At 47.3% G+C, this 13,226-nt stretch overlaps 1 protein-coding gene across 8 annotated transcripts in view; it reads right to left on the bottom strand.

The window, feature by feature from the left end:
- The window catches only part of RAB11FIP4 (RAB11 family interacting protein 4), a 179,822-nt gene that overhangs the window by 21,984 nt on the left and 144,612 nt on the right, over positions 1 to 13,226 (bottom strand). The window lies entirely within an intron of this gene.

Here is a 13,226-nt window from a genome sequence, read left to right as displayed (position 1 = left end):
TGAGCAGGAGCACTGGCAGGATAGAGTCCGTCTGTCTGCAAGCAAGCTGCTGTGCAGAAATGGGTACAGCGACATGGGCAGGCTGCTCGGTGGGCGTTAATTAGCCCATCCCCACGGTGGCCGTTAATTAGCCCATCCCCAAGGCCAGCAGTGGAGCAGTGGGTGCTGCCTGCTGCCCAAGCACGGCGGTGATGCTGCACCCAGGCTCCCGTGGCTGACTGTCCTGGAGCCAGGGGAATCACTCGCCCCGCGAAGCGAAGGTGGATCTCTGGGCACACCCTGCCCCTGCTCACAGCCAACACCTCTCCCGCTGGAGCAGCTCTGGCAGGGGCCGCGTCTCGGGTTGGGAATATCTCCAGTTGCATTTCACTCTTGGGAGGGGAAAACAAAAGACAGACATGACAGAGAGGGAAAGCACTAAAGTTTGTTTCGTTTAACCCACTCTGACTGTCAGGTCTCATGCCGTGAGCTTCACACAGAAACACACCCTCCATACCACAGCCCACGACAGCGAGGCTGCTCCGATCCCCTCCACCACAAACTTTCCGCAGCCTGTAACACTACCGTGGCTTGCAAGCAAGCCTTCCCTCCTGAGGGCACGCCTGCACCCTCCTGCCTGTCCTGCCCCAGGCGCTCATGCTTACCTTCCAGGCCTCCCCATGCTGGAGGTTACAGTTGACCATTGCAAGAACAATAAGGATTTTTAGGGGCATTATGACTGGGTTAGTAAAACACAGCTGCCCCTGAAAGTCCCTCATTTTTCTTGCTGCCGCTCAGTCCCCTCCAGGTCCCTAGGAGGGCAGAGGTCTGACGGGCTCCTCTCTCCAGCATGGCTGTGCTGTCTCTGCTGGCTTTGCTGGCCGGCCCCGCAGCCGCCCCGAGCACAGTGACCAGCCGTGACACAGACAGGAAGGTGTGGAACTGCTTTGTCATCGCTGCAGGCTCCCTCCTGAGCAAACGCCGTGCTGCACTTCAGCGTAACGCCAGATGGCTCGTCTGTCACTCGGCAGAAATGCCATCAAACAAAGCCTGGCATAGCTCGCCACAAGAAACCCTCAAGTGCCCCAAACTGCTGGGGCAAAAGGAAGCAATGCCTCGCCTGCAAGCACACATGTCATGGGCAATCAGCACCCTGGCACTGCGTCCAGGACACGCGAAGACCCCAGACCTGACCAGCACCCAGCATTCGTGCACCAGCACCCCCGGGGTGCCAAGCCACAGTGAGAGCAGGTCACACCTGCTTGCCCAATTGCAGGAGCAGTTGCTCTTGATTTATTAATAAAGCTGGGATTTTAATTAGCTAATTACTACCGATTTCTCAACAGCTTTCAGCTTAAGCAATCTTTGAAAGGAACCTACAGGTTTCCTACTAAAAAGGTGCCAAGTAGTTGGCTGGGAATTTTCAACCCTCATTTACAAATCCTCCTGGAAATCCCAGCCCAGCCCAGCCCAGCCCGTCCTTAGGGCAAGGAGCAACACTTTCCTTTTAGTTCATCAGTAATGTAAATTTTGATGGAAGTGGACTCAACAAAAACCATAAGCAGATTCCCACATGTGCTTCTGCTCTGCTGTTTCCACGAGCTTTCTGTGCAGGGTGCTGGGATGGGCCCATCCCTGCCGTGGACCTGCACACACCCCCGCAAGCTGGTGAGTACCTTGAGGGCTTCCAGGGCCTTTGTAGCACAGCCAGCAACCGAGGACTCTCAGCACTATTTTTCTTTTTGCTTGCATTAAATATGTCCTGTCCCTCAGCAAAGGACACCTCTTCCCGCTCCAGTTACAGGCTAGGAAGAACACGACTGATGATTATCCCTGCAGACCTGCGAGGTACGATCCAGCAGGGATCTCACAGGGCACAGCTCCCCCTTCCCCTTCCCAGCCCAAGCACTCCGCGGGACTCAGTCGCTCGCTGCTGCGTTAGCATTCAGCTCCAAAACAATGAGGCTGAGCTGCCACGTTCAGCTGTGCAGAGCAGCATCTTGTTTGGAGCTGCTGCCGTTCAAACATGCCATCTCCAGGGACACGGGCGGCAGGCTGGTGCAGCTGTTTTGCATGCAATGGAAACACCGAGGTTTGGGGCAGTCACAAAGATCCACAAAGTGTAACACAAGGCGACAACCTCACCCCTTCTATCAGCAGATGATGCTCCACAGAAGCTGCCAACCTGGCATCCAAAAAATTCCTGAGACCCCCTCATCACTGTACAGAGCCACACCTTATTTTCATTTTGAATTTCTTCTAAGGCTTGGAAGTCAAATGAAAGCAAGCATTATGCTCCCATTTGGTAATAAAACATGAGCCATGATTCTGAACCAAATATTATTTGCATCTTTAAAAAAATTATAACAGCAGTATAATAAGAAAAAGCAGGAGCCCTCTGAATGCTAATGACGTTGGTGTCCTAAATGAAGCATAAAAGCCAGATCCTGCAAGAAGCAAAGCATGAGTCAGAGCATCTGCAGTTCCCCACTGAAAGCAGCACTCATGGCTGCTTCATTCATTTAAGGAATCCATTCCTTTGTAATGAGCATCAAGTAGTTTCTAGGACTAAAATTAAAATGAGATGCATGCTGTTATTATTTTCAAAAAGTTCCCTCTCTCTCTCTTTTTTATTTTATTTCTTGGAATGACAATAAACAGCTCTTTGTAGTTGGAAGGAACCCCAGGCAAGGACCAGGTCTGCAGCCCTTGCTGTTGTGCTGACACAGAAGACAACCAGAGGAGCCCCTGCCCCGGGCACACAGCGGGCTCCCCAGCGGCCAGCACCCCGCCACGAGCAGACAGAGCACGGCCAGGGTGCAGAAGAGCAGAGTCGCTGCAGATGTCGGCCTGCCGAGGCTTTCTCACTCCACTTTAATTTCACGTGCATGGCAGACTCCAGAGAGGATGGATGCATCCTGCTCCAGAGAAGCCCCTTTGCAGAGGGTTCACGTGTTCCTTCTTGGACTGCAAAGCCAGCACAGGGCTGCGTGTGCTGGAAGAGGGACCAACTGCCCGAGCTGTTCTCTGCTCCATGCTGCCCCAGTCCCACTGCCAGACGAGGCACAATCAGACTTGAATCATCAGAGCGCGAATCTCTGGGTTACACTGGGGTTATCAGGAGGATTAGGGACTGAAGTCTTTTTGGTGTGTTGGATCTGAAACTCAAAAAATGCAAGAACTGCACAAAAACAAACCGAAGGTAAAAAGTGACTGCAGTTTCTAGAATTCTTCCAGCTTTAGTCATTGAGGGGGATTGTAAGGAACGGACAAAGGGCTGTTTCCCTTAATTTTTTTAAGTGTGAATTTCGTCTTGACAGTTTCCTTTCAGAAACAAAAATTGAAAACAAATTGTCCTATACACAAAACAAAGGGACAGATCCTCAGCTAGAATAGACTGGTATTACCAAATGAAAAACACCCACCCGCAGGAGAGACTCCGGCCTTTTTGACAACAGCTGCCTATCCTGCTCAGCCCAGACAAGAGCTTCAGCCTCTGGTTTTCGCTGGCAGCAGAGCTGACTCTAGGCAGCTGGAAGAAGAGGAAGAAAACACACCAGTGCTCCAAGGACTGTGCACTCCATACGTCCCCAGACCGGAGCTGACAGCAGATGAAGGAACCAGTGGGCAGAGCCCCAAGAACCAGTTGATACCAACATGGCCCTGAAATGAATGGGCTGCTTTGGAGAAGTGCTGGCTTCCAGAAAACAGTTATGGGATTTACTTTTCTGAAAAGAGGCTTTTGTCAGATTTTTCTCTCAAAACCAAGATTGGGTTGATCATCATCTTGAAAATTATATGAACGGTCCCCGATAAAATATTAACTGTGCAGTGCAAGAGGACAAATGCATGACTAAGTATGGTCCAGTCCATCCCAAGCCAGACCTGCCCCCATGAGAGGCAGCACAATTGCACATGGTGTTTGGGAAATCCCTTCAGCAACGAACAAGTTACTAATAGTGGTGTTTATTAGTGTTGGTGCTGCCAGCACAAACTATGACTCTGATCAGGCTGTCCTTTGTGCAAGCCCAAGCGTGCTCCAGAAGTCACCATGCTAGCTGAGTCTTCTTCTGGATGAAGGAAATAAAAATACATCCATCAGTTAAATTCAGGAAGCCTCTCACATTGCCAGTTACCAGAAGACATCTCAATTGCCGTTGTCTCAGTGGTGAGAGCTGCCCAGCCTCCATATAGAACTCAAAGCTCTTTGTCCTCATTGCACTGGAACCCTACAACGAACAAACCCTTGAGCACTGATGGAAGAGGACCCATCTTCATTTTCTTTGAACCCTTCAGTTTGGAGCATCATTCCTCCTCTCTCCCAGCCCTGCCACCAACATCAGCAGAGGAGCTGGAAAGCCAGAGTTATTTTTAGGAGATGGTACATTTAGGCCCTGTTAATCTTGACTGGTCCCTTTGAAAATGACAAGGTTGGATAATCAAACACATTACACAGACTTTCCATGGAGTCTGCTTGGAAAACTACCCTCCCACCTTCCAGCGATGTAGGAGCCAATAGTTCAAACGGTAGCATTTAATACGGCGCTGACTTGCCTCGTTATGGTGACTATGTCCCATGAGCATTTATATGCAGAGGCCTCACAGAACAGGGAAACTAAAGCACTTAACTGTCTTTAAGTATATAAAATAAAACAATTAGTCATCAAAAAGTCTTCTAGGTGCTGCCACATTACACCCACCCTGAGTGGCAAGAGAGGATGGCAGAGCTGTGGGGTTAGATGGCACGGCCAAACAAACGCATTGGCAAAATAAACCCAAAGCAACCGAGAAGGGAGCTGTTGGTGTGAAGACTAATAATGCATTAAACTGGTTGGCACAAGGAAGGGGACAGGAAGGGAAAACGCTAGGAAAGAGCTCTAGGGGAGGAGCTCTGGCTGTAGGAGGCTTCATGACTGCTAGTAAATTAAACAGTGCGGGGGCCAAACAGCCCAGCCTGAAGTCTCCCAGCCACCAAAACACGGCAGCCACATCCAAACAGCCTGTTAATAACAGCCCCTGGCCCACACAGGCTTTCAAACCAGATCCAGGACTGACTGGAAGAGTCCCAGGCCAAAGCCCTGCCCAGGACCAGGCGAAGCACGCAGCCATCGGCTACTCAGGTTGCTAGTGTGGCGTGAGCAGAGGTTGCGGCCCCGCAGGTCTGCAGGTGCCCAGCCAGCAGGCAGCTGCGCACAGATGCCCGCCAGGTCCCAGCTGAGTGCGTGCTGCAGGTCTGTGCGCGGGCTGACCACCGCAGGAAAGGCAGGCACACTGCTGGCATCGACCCGCCCGCGCTGCCTCCCGTTCTGGATCTCCAGCGCTGCAAGCAGCAAGCTGGGAGAGAAGCAGCCAGGCAGAGGCTGCCCAGCTCAGGCTTTGCTGGAACAGAACCTGGTCTGGCTGGCACGGAGGGAAGTAAAGAACAGGAGAGCAGAAGGAAATTGCTCAGCAGAAGGGCTTTTTAAATAATTTCACTTTAAACAAAACTAAGGCATTACCATAAAGTAAATGGCCACACCTCGCTACTTACAGCGCTCTGCTAACAAGAGCAGCTTTTCCATAGCTATTCAAATATGAGACCTGGGTGCCGAACCAGCTCTTTCAAGCTCTTTTCCAAACTCCAGCCAAAAACGACTTTCTGATTCACCACTTTCTCAGGCACAGTATGCAGAGTACGCCTGCAGGCTGGAGCTGCGCGGTACAGAGTACTTAGGCACAAGTTTAATTACTCTGTGGACCAGGGATGCGATTAATCATACTCTTGAAGTTAAGCATGTGCTTAAGCACACCACTGACCCAGAGCCTTTAGGATCTAACTGGTATTCCTGTGCTCCCCGTTTTCCTGCTCTTTGAGGCTCAACAAGTGGAAAGAATATAAGACTGTTCCCATGGTCATACACTCCCAACAACTCACTTCAAGTCTGGTTTCTGATTTTTTTTTTTTCCATTAGAGTTTTTGTACCTATTCTCCACATTTCCTCACCAATACTGATTACGGGTATTACAACAGTAGGGATATTATCAGAATTTATTAGCATTAAAACTGGAGCTAATTATTATCATTTGTGTGTGTTTAAAAAGCTTTGGGCTTAGTTCTTACTGAGCCTAAATGGGGCTTTAGGTAACAACTTACATTTGTTTAATATGCACATTTTGGGGATTAGTTCACTTATGTCTGAGGAGTTTACAAAGTCCTCAAAAGAAATCTGAAGCTTATTACTGAAACTATTGCACTGCTAGCTGTGGACTCATCACATAGAAAAACTCAGCCGTAAAATATGCATCAGCCATGGGTGGTCACGTAAATTCACATTTCATTATCCACAGCGTACCTATCCTGGGGATTTTTTCACTGCACTTTTCCACCTTTCCAGCAAAGATTTATTCCTAATTCATACTAATTTCAGGAAGTTCAAATTGTATCCAGCCTGCAGGGAGGAGCAAGCAGAAGATCAGAAAAGACCAGAAAGCTCCATTTTTCAAGACACAACTGCCTCTTTAATGACTGAGGAAATCCCTGATGCAGAGGTTGGAGGGACAGGAGCTGTTTCCTAAGGCAGGCATGGGACCTGTGCGCACTGCCAGCTGGAGCCTCCAGAAGTCCAGGAACACCCGTGCCCCACGTTCACCCAGTAAAATCAGTTAATATTGACAAACCAGGATATTTCAATTAAAGCACAGCATGCGCAAATCAATTTTCAACCAGCAACTGAGTGCACATGGGATTTGATTACAAGAGAAGAGGCACATGTCTCTAAAGGAAGCCTCCTTGGAGAAAGAAAACAGATACAATAATTGATATATGTTTTGGCTACTCCTAACTAATCCCATCACACGCTGTTTATTGCCAGTGCATTCATGAAAAGTGCCTATTTTGGTTACCAGGACGAGCCGGAGGAAAGAAGAAAATTCCCCCAAAACAGCTTGCTGAGCCCGGGCGCCCTCACTGCTCTCCCGGTGACCTCGCTCCCTCAGCCTGCGCTGCTCCCTGCTTAACCTGCTGCTCTTCGTGCAAAATGCAGAAACATCTTCCGCAGAAAAATAAAGTCTGTATTACTAGGAAACCTACCTGCTTAGCCTTAACGCTGTATGTCTGGGAAAATTTACATGTCCTTTTTTTTTTTTTTTTTTAAATCATCTCAGCTTGATTTCACAACAGCAGCTTTGAAACTTTTTCCTAAACATGCTAGACACAGATTCAATAACTACTGAGAATGGTAGCTGGTTTGGGGTCCAACCCTGTATTTCCAGAAGCCTCCTTAGAGCAATAAAAGTCACAGGACCACCCCCCTCATTTGCTAAATATCATTAGTTCAACTAGACAGGGCTTGGCAGCAGGAAGTTGAGCTGGTGTCTCTAACATCGCTGGTGTTTTAGAACCATAAGAACAGGTTATGGAAACCCAGATTCACCTGCCACACAGAGGGACAGAGGATCACAGCAACCTTCAGAACAGCTGAGTTGTAGAGGACCGCACCAGTGCCCGCTGCCACTCAGTGACTTGTCAAAGGAGCAGCTTTGTACCTGCAAGTTTTAGACATCTGGTGATAAAGCCATCAAACGCATCTACAAGTTGAGTGAAATACGTGGTTAAAAGGCTGCCAGGTGCCTAAGTCGCACAGGGAGCCATTGGCCCACCAGAAGGCCCCAGCTCTTTCCACTGGTGCTGGAGGGAGGCTGGGCCAGGGCCTCCTCTTCATACAGAGTTGGCTGAAGGCCTCCTGGGGTGAACTAGAAGCCCTGCTGCCATTTTCAAAAGGATACTTTTAATGAGAATGAGCCTTTGCCAGCTAACGCTCCACCAGTCTCCAGGCTTACCATTGCTATTCAAGTGCAAGGGGTGCCAAGAAATGCTCAGGAAAGGGGAAATCCTGCTTAGGAGTCAGGGAGCAGGAGGCCTTGCTACCAGCCCTGCTGCGGGCAGTAGGGTTCCCGCTAACCTCAGCTGGACTCGGAGCACCTCCTGTGGCCATACTGAGACCTGGGCTTTGCCTTGGCCCTGACAGACTTACAGACACTACAGCAGGCACCGGGACCGGCTGGCAAGAATCTGCTGCATGTGGCAACCTGCTGCCAGTGCTGACTGCTCCCTGCTGCTCGCTTTCATTTGACTATAGGTCGGACACCCCAATCAATGTACTCAGTTTTGCTTTTATTTTCACCTCTTTTCCTTCCTGGCTGTCAGGTAATAGCTCAGCAGTGCTGTCTACGCTCAAGGCTGTGCCTGGAATAGTGAAGTTGTAGGGAATTTCATTTAACAAAAAAAGAAGTATTCAGCCATCTCTTTAGCTCATGGGGAAATCATTCTGGTGGGAGATGATTTCTGGAGGCTGTACTGGGATATACTGCACTTCTTTCATGCAAATTAAAGCATTTCCTTCCAGGTGCAGATTTACTCAAGGGGAAGAAGACAGACAACAAGAAGAGCATATTTACTGTGTTGACCCCGCTCCCCTGCCATGCCAGCCCCACCGGGGCACAGTGGGACCATGCCCGTGCCACTTGTTTGTCAAAAGCACTGATTCTCTTTGCAGCCCGCCAGGTCGGGACCTCAAGCGGTATAAGGCAGTACGACTCCTCTGCAGTCAACATTCACACCCAGCTCAGCCCACCTTGCTTTGCAACAGCCTTGTTACATGTATTTTTAAAGCACTTAAATCTGTGCTTGCTGTCTGCAAGCAGCTGGCCATAAGTCAGGGTTGCTGTAACACTGCTAGCTAGCTAGTTACAAAATATTTCCGTTTGTAAAACGCACTTCAAAGTTAGAAAAGGTTTGGAAGTTACAGATTTACAAACACTCATTTATGAACACAGGGCTCTAAAACAATAAAGGTACAACTCCAGGCTGTTCATCCAAAAACATCACCAGTCACCAAAACTACAGAGCACAAAACAAAACCCGAGCTGGTGCAGATCACGATATCACAATATCTCCACTAGCATACAGGAGAGGTTTATTTAGCAGTGGGCATACCTGCTGCTTCTTTGGAGAGCTGTAAATTCATTCTGTGATGTAGACAATCTACAATCCCAATTCATATTTTACATGTAATCTCCTATCAGATGTTTTGAAATGAAACTTTTTTTTTTTTTAAGGCAGTAGTGCCTCAGAAGTATAAAGACATCCAAAACTTTATGTAACTACTATTACATAATACCCCAAACTGGCTCTTAAGCACTTTCCCTACGCTCTGGAATCAGTACACTTTTATTTGGGGCATGTGAAACAACGAGCTACACGAGTGCAGTTACTGGCACAGGGCAGCGTTTTGGGGGCGAGGGGCAGCAGAGAAGAGTTCACTGCAGTGGAAATTTTAAAGGGAGAAGTTTCCTACTATGTTCCTAAAGAAATTTGCAAGACACACTGTCAGGAAAAATGTTGTCTCTCTGCCCTTAGCAGCCATTGATACAGAAATTAAATAAAGTCCTGGAAGGAGGCTAGCGATAGCATTAGTTTTAAAGGCTACATGCACGCAGAACCTCCAACTGCATATAGCATTAATGTCATAAATGTGTGTGAATGTTCTCATTCAGCCTATAATTTATTCCCCAAGGAGATGCAAAACTAGCTCAAATATGCTACACGCGAACCAAACTCTCCCAATGAAGTGAGTGCAGTATGCGAATCCTGGAGTTAAATTTAGGCTGGGCCTTTGAGTAACGTAATTCTAGTCTCAGTGTAGCACTTGGAGTCGCAGCTAGCATTGTGAAATGACTCAGTGAAGTTCTGCTCCTTTGTTACAATCTTTTTTGGAAGCTCTTCACTAACTCAGATTTCTCAGATTTAAGAAATTCAATTTTATTTATTCAACGGAATTTTGTTTTCAGTGCAATTGTTTCAAAAAAGTCAATTTAAGTTGTTTTTAAAATGCAGATTCAAGCTGGTTTTTGAGGCTTTGTAACTCATGTGAAACTGGCACTCCAGATATATTAAATACAATATGTAAAATACCATTAACTGCATCGCTGAATAATCCACGACACTGGAAAAAAAACTGGATACCATAAATATCTGACTTAAGCTTTTTCAGTAATTACCTTTAACCATAAAATCAAGCAAATAACGTAAATTAAACTAAAATGGGCAAGCTCATTTGTGATTAAGCACCTTTCTGTTTCTAGCTCTGTACAATGGTTGCATTTGCATGGGAATATTTTCCTCCTCCAGAAATATTTCCTTCAAAATTAACAAATGAAGTCACAATTATACAAAATATCTTTGTAGTCAAAGCAGATTTTGTAATAAAAAATATTTTAAATGCAACTGAGGCTTCAAATCTACTTTTATGGTATCCTTCAAGTGTAAAATACACCCACAATGGTAGAATTGAGGAAACCGTATCTTTCATAAAATACCAAAATAGCATTTATAGTTTTAAATCCAGCATATTTTAACTGAACTACATTCAAATTCTTCCTGATGAAACAATCTCTCTTTTCATGCAAGATTTTTCATGCAGATTCTGGCTCCAAACCTCCACATCAGTTCGCCACAACTTGTTTCACTGGAATTCATCAAAAGATTCAAAAGCCCAGCGCCAAGGAGCCGAGCTTCTGGCCCCCGCATAAGCCGTCCTACCGAGCTCCGCAGCCTGGAAAGCCCCACTTCCCAGAACTAGCTGATGTTTTAAACAACAGATCATAATCAAAATGAAGATTCCTGACAAAGTCTCAATATTTCACTCTATAAATTCTTAATTCATTTTCCAGCATTTGTAGGTTGCTGCTAGCTCCACCCTCTCAAATATCAGCAAGTGTTGCTGCTCTTAAAGAGAATTCCGCTTTGGGGAAGTGCGATATTATTCCAGATGTTCCAGCACACGGCAGTTCTGCCTAACCCAACCTCATCGTAGCTTTAACTAAGCTGAGTGTTAAATAGCTCCTGCAATTTAGTCCTTAAACTGCTGCACTTGTCTATTTGAACTTAACCCTATTGGCATTCAAAGCCCCATGCTTTGTAAAACAACAGAGACGCTCCTAAAGAGCTGCATTGATTTTTTTTTCCAAAAACATAAAACCACAACTAACTTTAGAAGGCCTTTGGGCCCCTTGTACATTAGCTCATACAAACTGATGATTGAATTAAACTCAAGTGTGTTAAACTGGGTTCCTCACAGTATTTTAAAAGCAACCATGCAAAGAGATAACGCTGAATGAAACCCGCTTTCTAATTTTACAGTTTGAGGAAATTCCATACCTACAACTACAAAAAAAAAAAAAAAAAGTAATGTGCAAGTAGAGAGATTCAAAACAGCTGTAGGCACTGGTACGTCGCTGTTTGGTTTAACCAAACCTTCACTAGGAAAAGGGCTGGAGGAATCCCTGCCCTGCCTGCAGAGGCACAGGTCCGGCCTTTTCGCCAGACGGGGCAGTTCAGGGTAACGCTGGTGCTCAGAGCGAGCAGGGAGAGCAGTGTGTGTTCCACGGCACGGCAGCTGCACCAGCCGCTGAGTGCTGCACTGCAGTCATCTGAGCGAGGCTCCAAAACCTCGGTCAGATGGGACGTTTTATAATTACAGTAATTTTAATGAATGACAACACTAGTGGGCATGGTCTAGGAGTCAGGACTCAATCCTACTAGACCTATAAATGGTGTCACTAACTAATCTGTAGTGGGAAAATACTCAAATCCTGCATGATGCCATGGAATGTGGGCACATCATCCGCCCACGTGGACTTTCAGGACACCGTGAAAGACTTTCTGCCAGAAGAGAGGCAGAACAAAGGCCCATTGCCTGCTGCCACAGAAGGGAAAAAACCAAGAACCTATTCCTCCTAACCTGACAGACCACTAAGATACAAATAAAATCCAGAAAGGCTATACAAAACCAAAGCTACCGAGCAGTGTCGTGGAAATATTTTGATTATTTAGTGCTAAAGAAATATGCCGTGATCCTATAGTCCATCAGTTAGGCAGGGAAGCGGAAGCTTTCTCCACACCATCATCACTCCTGGCTCATTTCCTACAGTTTGCAGCCACATGATTTCTTTTCCACACTGTTGCTGGCTCACACTAAGGTTCACGCGAATGTGCAGGCATGGAGATGGGATTTCAAAGGCCTATTCTGCCCTCAGCAAGGAAGGGTTTCCCTACCCTAGCAGCTGTAATCCTCCTATTAGTACCACCACATGTACCCACACATCCTTTTCACCCCCCTCTCCCAAAGCGACTGAACCCTGGCATAAAGCAGAAACCCCTCTGTCAGTCGAAAATAAATAAATAAATAAATAAAATAAAACAAAGAAATATCCCATGCCTTGTGAAAGCCACACAGATGCTGCCGATCTTTGGTATTTTACAGGGATGTCACAGACTGCAGGAAGCAGCTGAGGGCTGTCCCAGCCCCTGCGGACCAGCCCCAGGCACCCTGCAGCCCCTCGCAGGCACTCCTGCCCCCTCCTCTCCCCTTTGGGACGTCACTTTGGGGTCCGCGGGAAGGGAAGTGATGAAGTCAGCAGGAGCTGGAAGGCTTTTCTCAAGCAGGCCTGCAGCAGGAAGGGAAAAGCACATTCCCTTCATCTGCTTTGCCTCTGCGTGCTTCAGAGCCGGCCTGCAGCGGGAGCTGGCACGGAGCACGCCGAGCGCGGGGCTCGCCATCTGAGGAGGGTTCCGAGAGCAGAGGGAAGGGGAGCTCTGCAGCTTGGCTGCTTCCCTCGCACCGAATTCAGCCCTCACCGAGGGCACAAGGCTCTAACACGAGCACATCCAGGCTTTTGTGAAAGGTCTGTACCGAGCAGCAGAGCTGATACCAGGCACAGGCTTAATCTAACCGTCCCTGCTCGGTCGTATAAATGTGTAACCCACACCCTGCAGACTTGCCATGCCCTGTGCCCTTCTGCGACTCAAAATACAACCCTGGCTTGAAGGTCTCTATTTGCAAACATAGAGGAACAGTGGTTCCTAAATTGCAGGCAAACATTTGACTTCACTCAGCCCAATTCAAAGAATATCCTGCACGAACCCCACCCTTCTGCCCAACAACTCCAGCCTTAATGCCTAGATAGTTTTCTTTCAGGCTTTATCACAGATAAAATATGGCCCCTTTTTTATTGAAGGAGTAGAACCTGCCAAATATTTACCAACTCTTTCAGAAGGCTGAAAATGTCACTCTTACAGTGTAATAAACTTCCCCAGAAAGGCCCTGATAAATAGAGTCTCGCCGTACTGCCCAGAACTAGTTTATTGTGGCCTGAGTATTGCCAAGTCTGACTGACGAAGAAAGCATATTTGTACACACAGAAACATT

The sequence above is a fragment of the Anser cygnoides genome, chromosome 19, assembly GCF_040182565.1.
Source record: "Anser cygnoides isolate HZ-2024a breed goose chromosome 19, Taihu_goose_T2T_genome, whole genome shotgun sequence".
NCBI lineage: Eukaryota > Metazoa > Chordata > Aves > Anseriformes > Anatidae > Anser > Anser cygnoides.
This window is presented reverse-complemented; position numbering and strand designations above follow the sequence as displayed.